This window comes from Kogia breviceps, chromosome 17 (assembly GCF_026419965.1).
Source record: "Kogia breviceps isolate mKogBre1 chromosome 17, mKogBre1 haplotype 1, whole genome shotgun sequence".
Taxonomy (NCBI): Eukaryota; Metazoa; Chordata; class Mammalia; order Artiodactyla; family Physeteridae; genus Kogia; species Kogia breviceps.
The window spans coordinates 29705743-29720433 of record NC_081326.1 but is presented as its reverse complement, the minus strand read 5'-3'; positions in this window follow the sequence as shown (position 1 = coordinate 29720433).

Below are 14691 nucleotides of genomic sequence, written 5' to 3'. Positions count from 1 at the left end.
CTTGGGGTCCATACATTTGTTCTCTACATCTGTGTCTCAGCTTCAGCCCTGCAAACTGACCAGATCATCTGTAACATTTTTCTAGGTTCCTCATACGTGCGTTAATATACGATATTTGATTTTCTCTTTCTGACTTACTTCATTCTGTATGACAGTCTCTAGATCCATCCACGTCCCAACAAAAGACTCAATTTTGTTCCTTTTATGGCTGAGTAATATTCCATTGTATATATGTACCACATCTTCTTTATCCATTAGTCTGTTGATGGGCATTTAGGTTGCTTCCATCACCTGGCTATTGTAAATAGTGCTGCAATGAACATTGGGATGCATGTGTCTTTTTGAATTATGGTTTTCTCTGGGTATATGCCTAGTAGTGGGATTGCTGGATCATATGGTAATTCTATTTTTAGGTTTTAAGGAACCTCCATACTGTTCTCCATAGTGGCTGTATCAATTTACATTCCCACCAACAGTGCAAGAGGGTTCCCTTTTCTCCACACCCTCCCCAGCATTTGTTGTTTGTAGATTTTCTGATGATGCCCATTCTAACTGGTGTGAGGTGATACCTCATTGTAGTTTTGATATACATTTCACTAATAATTAGTGATGTAGAGCAGCTTTACATGTGCTTCTTGGCTATCTGTATGTCTTCTTTGGAGAAATGTCTAGGTCTTCTGCCCATTTTTGGATTAGGTTGTTTGTTTATTTAATATTGAGCTGCATGAGCTGCTTATATATTTTGGAGATTAATCCTCTGTCCATTGATTTGTTTGTAAATATTTTCTCCCATTCTGAGGGTTGTCTTTTGGTCTTGTTTAAGGTTTCCTTTGCTGTGCAAAAACTTTGAACTTTCATTAGGTCCCAGTTGTTTATTTTTGTTTTTATTTCCATTACTCTAGGAGGTGGATCAAAAAAGATATTTTTGTGATTTATGTCAAAGAGTGTTCTTCCTATGTTTTCCTCTAAGGGTTTGATAGTGTCCAGTCTTAAACTTAGGTCTCAAATGCACTTTGAGTTTATTTTTGTGTATGGTGTTAGGGAGTGTTCTAATTTCATTCTCTTACATGTAGCCGTCCAGTTTCCCAGCACCACTTATTGAAGAGACTGTCTTTTCTCCATTGTATATCTTTGCCTCCTTTGTCATAGATTAGTTGACCATAGGTGTGTGGGTTTATCTCTGGGTTTTCTATCTTGTTCCATTGATCTATGTTTCTGTTTTTGTGCCAGTACCATATTGTCTTGATTACTGTAGCTTTGTAGTATAATGTGAAGCCAGGGAGTCTAATTCCTTCAGCTCCATTTTTTTCCCCTCAAGACTGCTTTGGCTATTTGGGGTCTTTTGTGTCTCCATACAAATTTTAAGGTGATTTGTTCTAGTTCTATAAAAAATGCCATTGGTAAATTGATATAGATTGCATTGAATCTGTAGATTGCTTTGGGTAGTATAGTCATTTTCACAATATTGATTCTTCCAATCCAAGAACATGGTATATCTCTCCATCTGTTGGTATCATCTTTAATTTCTTTCATCAGTCTCTTATAGTTTTCTGCATACAGGTATTTTGTCTCCCTAGATAGGTTTATTCCTAGGTATTTTATTCTTTTTGTTGTAATGGTAAATGGTATATTATTCTTGAAGAAACCTAGAAGGAAAAACCCTCTGCAACATTTTTATATTATTATTTTTATTTTTTCTTTAGATAGGAGTGCCCTAAAGCGTGAGTCATACAAGACAAATAAATGATTTGGACTTTATCAAAATTTAAAAGTTTTCTCTTTGAAATATACACAAAAGAAAATGAAAATGACCATTTTCATTGTAGGCAATGTACATATATGTGCCAAAGAACTGGTATACAGAATAATGAACTCGGTAATAAAAAGATAGTCAAATCAATAAACGTAGCAAAATATTTGAACAGATAGTTCACACAGAAGTTATAAATATGATAAAGGAGCACACAGAATGATGCTCAATAACAGGAATGGGCTGCAATATTAAGTTTAATAACATATAATACTAATCATGAGAATGCCTAAGAAGGAAAAGATTGGCACCATTATGTGTTGTCAAAGAAGTGGAGCAATTGGAACTTTTGCATTGTGGGTAGGGTGTAAAATTGTTATAGTCACTTTGAAAATTGTCAGTTTCTTATAAAATTAAACAGATACAGTTGAGTCTTGAACAACAGAGCATGTATCTGTGCTTCCATATCCAAGATTCAACCAACTGAGATCATATAATACTGTAGTATTGAATTTATTATTGGAAAATCTATGCATATAAGTTGACACACACTTCAAATGCATGTTGTTCAAAGGTCACTGTTCTTACCATATGACACAGAATTCTACTTTGAGTTACTTACCAAAGAGAAAGGTAAACATATTTACACAGAATGATTTGTGTGAGAATGTTCATAACAGCTTTATTTACAATAGGCAAAAACTGGGAAAAAAACTACTTCCACTGGTGGTGAATGGATAAGGAACTATGGTATATTAAAACAATGGAAATTTGTTCAACAATAGAAAAGAAGTTACTGATACACAAAATATTGTTGAATAGATTTCAAAATATGTTGAGAGAAAGAAGACAAAGTAACACATACTATATGATTCCATCTGAATTAAATTCTAGAATATGCAAAACTAAACTATATTTCTTAAAGCAGATCAATAGTTGCCTGAGGCTGAAAAGGAACAGAAAATCTGGGGCGGGGGAGGAGGGAATGGAAATATTCTGTAATTTTATTGTAGTAGTTGTGGTTACACAGAAGTATGTAACTGTCAAAATCCATTCTGTTGTACACCTAGACTAGGTCTTTTTGTTGTATGTGAAGGAGCAATGTAACTCTTAAAATTACAAATGAGAAAAATGGAAGAGAACTAAGCTTCTGATATACAATAAAAATGACTACCAATGATCAAGTACTTAACATGTGCCAGGCCTTTGTCTTAACACTTTGAATGTACTGTCCCACTTAACCTTCACAGTATCTCTACAGAAACTATTACTATCCTTGTCTCAGAGATGAGGAAAGTAAGTTTTAAGGAGCAACACAGCCAATTTTTTTCTTGGGTTTAAACATTCAAGGATTAGTTAGTATTTTTTTAAAGTTTCTAAAAAGCTAAAGAATTTCCTGTTTCTACCTTTTAAACTGCTTTTCCTTGGCATTGAGGTTTAGTCTAGTTCTGTAGAGTGAAACCTTGAAAATCAATACATCCATTTAACAGTTTGCAATCTCTGAAATTATCATGAGGCTTTCTTCCTATATAAAAAATAATAATGACTTCAACTATTATCAAATGTAAAATAAAATGAAAAAATGGAAAAATGGAAAAAGTAGTCTAATTTTGAATATGTTTTATATAAATATCTATACTATGTACATGCAGTTTCATTCAGAATACAAGGTAATTTTCCCATATTTAAATTTTCTTTCTGAAGGATAAACCTAAGAAAAGTTCTTTTAATGTACTGATAATGTTCTGAAATATGAGGATAGGGAGGTTAATAAGACTGATATTAAAGCTCATGTTTTGCTAAAAGGATAGCATTTTGGTGGCAGCACTGTTAGATTTTACACAGAAAATATACTATCAGAAAAGAACTTTCCAGAGGGAATATTTCATCTTCCTTAGACATATTTCCTTGTGTATAGAAAAAAATCAAAATGTCATTTTTCGGTAGTGCCCTCAATGTCTTCTGAAGGTTCATTTCTCCTGAATCTTACATACTCTTTCACAATTAGCATTTATTAAAAGCAGACTTCAAGCATGTAAGTGAAAAAAAGTTTAAGATAGGTACACAATATTTCGAACAACAAAAAAATAGTAATAACATATCCCTTTTCAAGAGCTTATCTCCCAAATAGAAGTTCCATGTGCAAATTTCAGAATGTCTCACCACAGGAAATGAATTTCAGAGAAGATGAAAAAAAGTATGTTCATCATCGTTTTTTATCTTTATGATATCAGCTTTCTCTCTGAAGAATTAGGTAAACTATTTTCCTAGATACCTTATTCAAAGAAAAAAAGTATATATAAAAACACACACACACACACATAAACACATACATATATGCATATATATATATACATACATACACATGTATATATATGCATACATACACATACATATAATGTCTATATTTATACTTTATGTTTATATTAATATTCTAAATAACAAAAGTACAACATGAGAAATAATCAAGATTGTCCCTTGAAGTTCACTATAATCATACCTAAGAAGTAATATTTTATCATAGTGAATGCTTTATTTCTAAGAAATAAGAGAGTCCTCCATACAGAGAATTTCATGAAAAAAATGGTAAAAAAAATTTTCATAGTGTAAATGAATTTTCTACAAAGAAAAATTTTGAATATTTTTTTTCCTGCACTGCTTGACCGTATAACCTGCCTTGTGATTAGACAATAGCCATGGGTCTGTGTTAAGGCACACAAGTGAAAACACAATCATAGAAAAAATAACTAAACAAATAACCACCTAAGATGCTGATATTTTCAATGCTGAAAACAGAGAATATTGCTGACCTTTTGTATCCAGTCATCAAAGATCAATTTTCTTTGCCTTCATTTTCTCTTAAAAAGGCTGACAACCAATATTCAATATTTATCTGAATATCCAAATTTTCTGGTAATCACAGGAAAACTGTATTCTACAAGTTTTGACAATCAGAAAGGAGAAATAAGCAAGCATGACATGGTGTAAACTACCTCTTTTTGTGTGCATGTGTGTGTGTGAAATCTGACAAATTCAACAAAATTTATTGAATGTGTACTATGTGCAAGACATTGAGGTAGGGCCTGGGGGAGGAGGGAGAAGATTGACTTTGTTCATACCTTCATGCAGTTTACAGTCTACTCCCCAAAGTGCTAGGTTGTTTTTATTTATTCATAAACACGCTCAATGAGTAACATCAATGATTCATTCTAACTTCTGGGAACAGAGGGATGAATATTAGGTGAGGTCTTCAAGGGTGAATAGAAAGTAAATAATTACAGTGTTCAGTTCTGTGGTATTAGTGACGTGTAATGATGGAGGATAAAATAGTATGCCATGAGAAATCATAAAAAGGACACCACCAAAGAATTCCCTTTGGAGGCCAGAATCAGTACAAGCTCCTCTAGATTTGTAAACAATATTGACACTCTAGCAAAATAATTGGTCTAGAGATAAATTCATGATAATGTGCCTTTACTGATATATCTCCCTCAACTTACAATGCAGTTATATCTTAATAAAGCCATAACAAATTGAAAATATGTTAAGTCTAAAATGCAGTTAATACACCTAATACAAATGCTCTTGCTTATGTTACTCTAGATGTTGAAGAGAGGCATCTATTTTACAAAGTGTGCATGGAGAAGGATGGGATAGATGGTAAAGGATCAATGCATTTAGGTTCCAGGGAAGAAAAATGACATGTAAGAACAAAACACTAATGCTCTCATTTGGCATTAAAAAAGAAGAGTAATAATAAATTTCAGCATTTTTACCTTTCAAAGGACCCTTCTTTTTATTAAGCTGTCAGTGACAAATGGAGAGGGTTGTTCCAGGGCTACAATGAGGAAAGGTGGGAGTAATTTTACTCCAGCCCCAGATTGGAGTTCAGTTTTCATTTGGAAAATAAAAGGACAAAACTCCTTTACAGATGGTCAGGAAAAAAATGTGTCTAACATTCTTCCTCCTTAAAAGTAGTTACTGAGCATTTGAACTATAGGAAAACTGTAGTTCAACTCATTACAGCTCAACTCTGCATCAAACTGGTAAAAAAAAACCCCTAAAAAACAGCAACAAAAAACGCATGACTGAGATTGAACTCTAGTGTTTCCCTACACATTTTTTTAAAAGAATACTTTATGATTACAACTTACTGTACATGCTATGAGATTTTAGGTTTATAAATGAATGGGTATACAACAGGAATGTGCCACACACACACAAATGCACAGAGGATTCATATTTAGTTAGTCAAGTGTGAAAAAGTAGGTTAAAAAGAAATACTTTAAGATCACATCAGAGGTCCTTGAAAGAAAGAGAGAAGAGAGAACACCAAAATACTTCTACTGATACATAGAAGAATGCAGTATTCAGTCCTGACCCTGTTTCATGTGTATGCAACAAAAGCAGCTTTGGTCTTTCACAAAAATAGTTCAGTGAAATTCCAAGTTTATTATGAATGCCAACCTAAATAAGCAAATTAATGTTACCTGTTAGTAAGCAGTCTGCCAATCAGTTTGTGAAAATCAAACTCAGCAGTGGATTCAACAATTAAAAGTCACCTTTATCCATGCCACCTACGTGCATTACAGATATTGAGGCTGATGTTCAGTTTGTGAATTTCACAAAAAAGTAAGGATGAGAACCAGAGAGAGAGAGGGAGAGAGAGTGAACGAGAGTTAGGAATTAATATAGATAAAATTAAATGATGTAAACATTCTTTCCTCACTCTTTTTGCTCATTTCACAGCTCTGGCATACATATATTGAATTTTTAGACTTCCAGTCAGCTCAAGTTCTCCCACTTTATCAACAGCTGTCCTCCTAAAAATTCTGGGATAGTACATTTACAAGTCAGAAAGAATATAAATCCACATGTCAGTTTTCCCAGGGTATAAGTACTTCATCACAGAAGACTTTGAACATCATGAGATAAACTATTTGCACCAACTGAAGGAGCCTAAGGGAAAAAGAAATCAGAACGGGTAATAAATGCCATGTAATTCATTGCATTTAAAATAGAGAACTGGACTTCCCTGGTGGCGCAGTTGTTGAGAGTCTGCCTGCCGATGCAGGGTACACAGGTTAGTGCCCCGGTCCGGGAAGATCCCACATGCCGTGAAGAGGATGGGCCCATGAGCCATGGCTGCTGAGCCTGCCTGTCTGGAGCCTGTGCTCCACAACAGGAGAGGACACAACAGTGAGAGGCCTGCATATTCCCGCCCCCCCCCCAAAAAAATAGAAGACTGCATCTTCTATGTATGGCTGGTAAATGGAATGCAGGCCAACTGTATAATCCAAAAACATCTGTAAATCTCATTTAACTATTGTGTATATAACAGCAATCCAGGTGGTTTAGAGAGATTAAGAAGGCATAAGACGTAATCCTTTTCCTTTAAATGTGACTGGGATAATCAAACAGACATAAACTATTTTAACTCTATGGAATGTATAACAATGAACCATTGATTGATTTATTACTAAATTTTTCTCTCTAGCTCACACATGAGATTTTTCACGTGATAGAATATCTAAATTTTTAATGTTTAGGCATGTAAGCCCTTTATGAACTATTTTTCTACTTACTATGTTAAAAATGAAAACTTCTTTGTGATTATGGTAGTAAAAACTAATGATTTTATCTAGCAGCATTTGATAGCATCTACTAATGTAGATGTGAACAAAAAAAAAAAGAAAAGAAAATTTTTCCTTTAATGGAAAATGACAGATTATACATTTTGTATTATGAAATCACAGGCAGAAACAACCCAGTTACTTTTTATTTTGTAGCATTACAGAAGACTTCTGTAAAGCATTGTGAGTAAAAAATAAAATGCACCTAAAGAACAAGAATCTAAATTAAACTTTAGAACTTATTAAATATAAGCTTTTTGACCTTTAGCTTCTCAAATATAAAATTGGTAAACATTATTACAGTTAGAAGAAATTAAGACAATTTATGCTAAACTGCTTCACTTTTTATATTTAATTCTAAATATGTGCTTAGTTATTAGAAATGTATTTGTAACACAAAAAATGCCTGTGAAAATAATTTTATTTTGGCTATGAGGTTATTTTAATGTTAACTTTTGACATGGCAGATGAAAGCAAACCTCCTGGATATTTGAATTTTAATGGAAAAATGAAGAAACATAGAGCTTTGTTTTAAATAGGAATTAAAAATCACATTCAAAAGCCAGATCTTACCTATTACCTCATGAATTCTTCTCCTAAAGCTCTCACTATGTCATTCAGATTAGAAAGGATGAAGAATGAATGTGTCTTAGGAACGCTCTGCATATTTTCTATAGCCAATAATTATACAAGCTTTGCTGCTGTTGGTTGTGGTGTTAGTAGAGTGTACATGTATGCAAGTGTACAGGATGGGAAAGTCTGTAAAGTATGGGGTTCCTGGACTTATGGTCTTCATTATCCCCTTCTGGATCCTATGATGTCAGGGACTTGTATGATTGGTCAAGACTGAAAAATTCCCTTGCAAATAAATACACATTCCATATTCTCATCATTTCCCAAAATGCATAACAGAACAAGTTTCCTTTCTAAAAAATCTTCAAAAACATTTTTGAAAAGTGTAGCTCTTTGATAGTAATGACTTATTGCTCCCTTCATATATTTTACCCATTTATTTTCTCCCATATTCAAAGTGTGTGGAAGAGTGAACACAATTTGAATTTCTGTCTTGTGCTCCAAAAATCTGACATTAATCAAAACACAGTGTAATTCTAATTAGACTCCAGTATGCTTCTAACATCTGATTAACCCTCAAAATCTTAGTGTCACATACTATTGAACATTTAAAATTGTGTCAGACTATCTGAGGACTCCAAAACTTTCATACTCTTTATTTTAGCTAAAACATGTTGGCAGGTTTGCCCTTAATGGGTCTGCAGCCTCCAGGAAGATATTATGGAAGAAAACAGGGAACCAATAGGAGCAATCTCCTTGCTAAGCTGACATCTTGGACTTGGGCATGGACAAATATCCCTGGAAAATCTCATGGATCTAAGTCATGGAGAACCTCAAAGTATCTCATCTACCCCACATGGAAATGGGTTGGAAATAACTCCAAAGGAAAGAACAAGGACAAGGTTAATTTGGGCTATGGCCTAGATGAGACCACCATAACTGGTGGGTCGAAGGCACTAAAGGATTATTATTATTTTTTCTTTTTTTAAGGAAGGCATTCCAAAACATAAGGCCAGGGAAGGACTTCTACTTGTCAATAGATAAGGATGATCCTGCCTGATGGAAAACCTGTTCAAAATTCAGATGAGTCTATAACTAGAGGAAGAAAACTATCACCTCTCATGCAAACCAACATCAGGTAGGAAGAAGGCTCTTTTGACCTAGACAGCTATGAGCAATAGTATTCATAGCAACACTGAGTCTTTGGAGGTGTGAAGGATGGTCCCAGTCTGCATTTGGGGGTAGGGCATGGAAAGATATCCATAGCTTTGAATATAAACAGGAGAATTTTTTTCTCCTGCTTGAAAGTACATTACTCAAAGTAAGTAAGAGAAAATCAAGCAAGAAAAGGAAATAATTAATGTTTAAAAACAAGGACTTAAATCATTCCATGATGATATAAAGAGTTAGAAGTTTAAACCCCTTTTCTTTCTGTTTATTCAGGAAATCATATGACACAAACCAAAATGTGTGGGTATCTGTGCTATACTCCTATGTGAATATATGAAAATTTTCTCTCTGACACACAGTAGTTTAACATGATAATTTGTTGGGGTAAAAATAAGAGAACATTCATAAAATACAATGCAGAGAACAAGGATTCAACAGAGATAGGAAGTCTGAGGAAAAAGGAATTCCTGAAAATTCTAGACCTCTTCTGGGATTCTGGGACACATTTTTTAAAAAAATAAAACAGAGAAAGTGAGGTTCCAGTCACACTTAAGTAGGTCTCAAAGGACAAAATAAATTCTGCTAATGACAAGACTTCAAGTGTATCTCCCAGGTCCTCCTTAGGTTCTAATTTAGCATTCAAGCTTGATTTGGCATACAAATTAATTTCTTCAGATAAAATACAGAAATACTGCTTACATTTAAATTTCAGATTAAAAAATTGACTTTTAAAATCTAAGTATGTCCCCCAAAATACACAGAGCATACTTATACTGAAAAAAAGTATTCATTGTTTATCTGAAATTCAGATTTAACTGGGTGTTTTGTGTTTTATTTGCTAAATCTGTCAACCATAATACAGATGTAATTTGTCTTCTTATTTAGCTAAACTGAATTTTTCCTTGCTTAACATGTTTCATCACTTAGTCTGATTCATCCCCATACCTCTTCTTCTAAGGTCACTTTCATCATATCTATCAACTTGATGTTAATATATCTATGAGTGAATTATATTACTGAATGTCATTTAATGTGATAGTTAACTTAGAGTTGCCTTCTGCTCTGATCAAATGAATGTATATGGCTTCCCCTTCATCACAGAATAAATTTTTTGCCATGAAATATTTTTCTGAGATCTGGAGATGAAACTAAACATTCCAACTATTATTGTTATGGTGAATACTATTTTACTTCGTGTTTTCATTTAATAAGTGCACCATAGACCAAGCACTATCCTAGGTAATGAGAATAAAAAGCAGAAGAATAAAACAAGATTCTTGTTCTTAAGGGTCTCACATTGCATTTGGGGAAAAGATGAGTAAATAAGATATTGTAATATTAATTGCAATGATAGAGATTTCTATAAGAAGTAGCCTCTAAGTGAAGATGATGTTCTTTCTAAGACTGTGATAGTAGAAGATGATTAAGAGCAATTCACCAAAAAATGAAAAAAACAGAAAAATAATGGGTTTCCTTTCCAAGGAGGAGTAGGATGAGTCAAGGACAAGAAAATGTAGAAAGGTTTGACATGTTCTAACATATAAAAGTAGCTCAATATTTCTAGACCAGTAGGAGGCCTGTCACTAATAAAATAATCTGGGTGATAATTCTAAAAATAATTTATACCAATTTCTAAAGATTTGGGTCTTTATTTTTTTAAAGTTGGCAGAAGTTAATGTTTTAAGCAGGGGTTTACATTATTAGATATTCTATGTGGGTCAAAGAGATAACTCCGGTAGTAAAGTTGGAAGGTAGTGATTACAGGGCAAAGAAACCTGAGGGAGGGATTTGTATAAACATGCTATTTCATAGGGTGAACCCAGAGGAAACAAGGACATAAATTAAGTCAGGAAGAATAAGTAGGTCTGAAGAAGGTGATAGATTGAAGAGATATTTAGTTGGCTGTATTAATTAAATTTACATATTAGTTCATGGAATGATAGAGAGGAGCTAAGGAGAAGATAAGAACCTTAGATAATTCCATCGTTTTGGCATCAATTGTAAATCCATCTAACGAGATTAGAACAAAGGATGAGTAATCTGAATTGGGAGATTGAGATTGACACATATACACTGCTGATATTATGTATAAAATAGATAACTAATGAGAACATACGGTATAGCACAGGGAACTCTACTTAATGCACTGTGATGACCTGAATGGGAAGGAAGTGCAAAAGAGAGGGGATATATGTATATGTATGGCTGATTCATTTTGCTGTACAGTAGAAACTAACACAACATTGTATTGCAACTATACTCCAGTAAAAAATAATTTTAAAAATATAGAAGATTCATTTAATTGACTCATTCACAGGCCCAAGACTGTGGTGTGACAAGTGAGACACTTGCCTCAGGCACAAAATTTCAAATCTGTTTATTTTTGTTGCTTGGCCTTCACGATGAATAACCAAAGCAGTATTTCTGACTATTTACTCATATATTTTTTGCCCAAATATATTCTTGTCCATTGACACTAATTTATTGCTGGGAAGTAATTCTGTTAAATTTAGCTCTTATTTCAATTCTATATATATATATAAAATCTTAGCAAGATTTTCCATAGAACTGGACAAATGACTCAAATTGATATAGACATAATTAGCCCAACAATAAGCAATATACTCCTAATGAAAAATAATTAGTGGGAAGAATTTCAATATTAGATATTAATACTTACTACAATACCACAGTAAGTTTAGCATTGGTGCTTGAATAAACAAGTAGATCAATGGAGCCAAATAAGTAGCTAAGAAACATACCCATGTATATATGAAAACTTGACTCATACTGAGTGGGCATTAGAGCTTTTTGAGAAAGTACTGATTATTCAACCAGTAGTGCTGATACACTTGATTATTCCTATAGAAAACAAAAATTGATGCCTACTTCACACAATACAAAAAAAAAAAGAAAAAAATTTCAGGTAGAATGAACACTTAAGCATTAAACACAATGCTACAGGGCTCCCCTGGTGGCGCAATGGTTGGGAGTCCGTCTGCCGGTGCAGGGGACACGGGTTCGTGCCCTGGTCTGGGAAGATCCCACATGCCGCAGAGCGACTTGGCCTATGAGCCATGGTCGCTGAGCCTACGTGTCCGGAGACTGTGCTTCACAATGGGAGAGGCCACAACAGTGAGAGGCCCGCATACCACAAAAAAACAAAAGCAAAAACAAAAACCCACAATGCTACAAATCCTTTAGAAACGAATAATCTCCAATAAAGGAGATTATCTCTGATTTTGTGGTAGGCAGTATTTCTTCAGGAAGACAAAGTAAACACTTGTTTATCTGAAGACACAAAACTGAGAGCAAAAAGACAAACCACAAAATGAACAAAACCCAAATAACTGATAATGGATCAATACTGAGTTACCTAAACAAGTGAGTCCTACAATCAGTAAGAATAGTGTTATCAATATCATAAAAAAAGAGGGAAAAAAAAACAATTAATTAAGAGAAAACAAATAACAGCAAAAATGCTATCATTATTAAGCAGATCAATAAAGAGAATACATGATAAGAAAAAGTTATATTTTCCTGAAAGGCAAAAATTAAAATGTGTGACAATATCAAGTGTTATATGTACATGCATTATGACTATCTTATACTGCTTGTTAGACTATGACTTAGTGAGTAATTTCTGAAAATATTTTGGCAATCTGTAGTAAAGCCTCCCATGCATAGACTCTATGATCCAAAAATTCCATTCTAAGGTACATACTCTGAAGAAAGCTTATATTTGTGTACCAGGAGACACGTACAAAAAAACTCAAAGTAACAAAGCTTGTATTATCATTTTTTTTTAATCTAGGAAAATGTGTTACCAGTAAAATAGGTAGATAAATTGTAGTATATGAATTGAATCAAATATAGAGTAGTGAAAATAAATGAAATACAGTTGCACAAAATCATCAAGGATACATTCTAAAATAGTATTTAACAAATAAGTTAATGAAAATACACATTATATTACTCAATTTGCATGTAGTGCAAAAGAGACGAAAATATAAGATAAAAGTTACTCTGAGAAAGAAAGTAAAATCCAAGACCATTCAATGTAAGGCAATGTTTTATTTTTAAACCAAGTAACACATTCATGAATGTTCATTTTACTTTTTAACTGTTTGTATAAGTATTTTTTAAAATAATGCTTCTTTCTGTAAATACAATAATTGTTGCCTCAGTTGCCATGTTGGTAATGGCTTAGATGGATATCTTGGTGCTCATTATGATATTTTTCTGGAAAGTCTGTCTGATAGTTTTTATAACACATTTCAGCTCCATTTGTTTCTGGCTTCCATTATGAATGACCAAACAATTCTGTGACCATCTTTAGAAATATTTTGAATTGTCTACTAGTTGTATCACTTTCTGATCTTAGATGTCTCTTGTTTTACCTGGTGTTATCAATGATATTTGACTGCCTTCTTTGTCAGTACCCAACTTCAAGCCAGTTATTGTCTGGGCAAAAGATTTGTGGTTTACATTATTGAGATCGTAAAATTATCCTTTTCCCCTAAAAGCCGTCATATCTCTCTGGGCTGACATATTTTTTGGTATCTACCTACCAATTATACCCTGTCCAGCTTTTACTTTTCCTTCATCAACACCTCTTGTCTTTCTACATACTTGACTCCTACGTCAATTGTAATCATGAAATTCCTTCCATTTCTGCTAGTCTTGTTAAGACTATTTGAGGTGGTCTAAACCTAGAGAATGTTTCCAATCCTTAAAAGAGTTTTGTTTCAAAAATGTCATAAAATTCCTTGCCATAAGCCTAAGAACTTTAGTGAAGTTGCCAATGTTCTTTCTCCAAATGTGGTCAGTTTAATGACAACTCAATGCATATCTTCATAAAATTTGACTACAGTTCAATACATACAATTTTTAAATCAATAAAAATTGTTACCTCTTCCAATAAATAATGAAGATATTGTTCTACCTAATAATCATATTTGAAGTCAATCTAGAGTTGATCTCAGCAGAGAGAGACAGTAGGAGGGGATTTTGATAAAGTAGGTTGAGTGATTTCCTGCTATGTAAGGAGGTTATGGTTGTACCAGAGTGAGAGGAGGTCTCTCCCATTCAAATTTTTACTTCCCAGTGAAAGATTCTCTGATCTTGGCTCTTCTCAAGAGAAATTCCAGTAGATGTAGTAAGTTTGACCGCTAGATTCTGCTGAACCCTTGAAAGCTGAAGCTTCAATCTGTAGTACACTCCCTACCCATCACCCTGTTGATCCACAAATCATTCTTCAACAATAATTTACATACTGTATTATTAAATAGAAAACTGTATTTGTTGATTATTCATTATTGTTTTTTGGATTTGTTAAGAATATAGATAAGAGAAAGGTCAAATAAATTAAATTAAAAAACCAAATACACACACACAGAGAACTATACTATCACCACAAACACTACCACTGTCAACAACTTCAAATTGGCATAAGAAGAACATAAATTAAGAAAGACATGGCATTTCCAAAACTGTATAAAAATTATTAGATATTTGAGAATTTAATTTCTCTTTCTTAATGTAGCTACCAACAGTAACACTGAC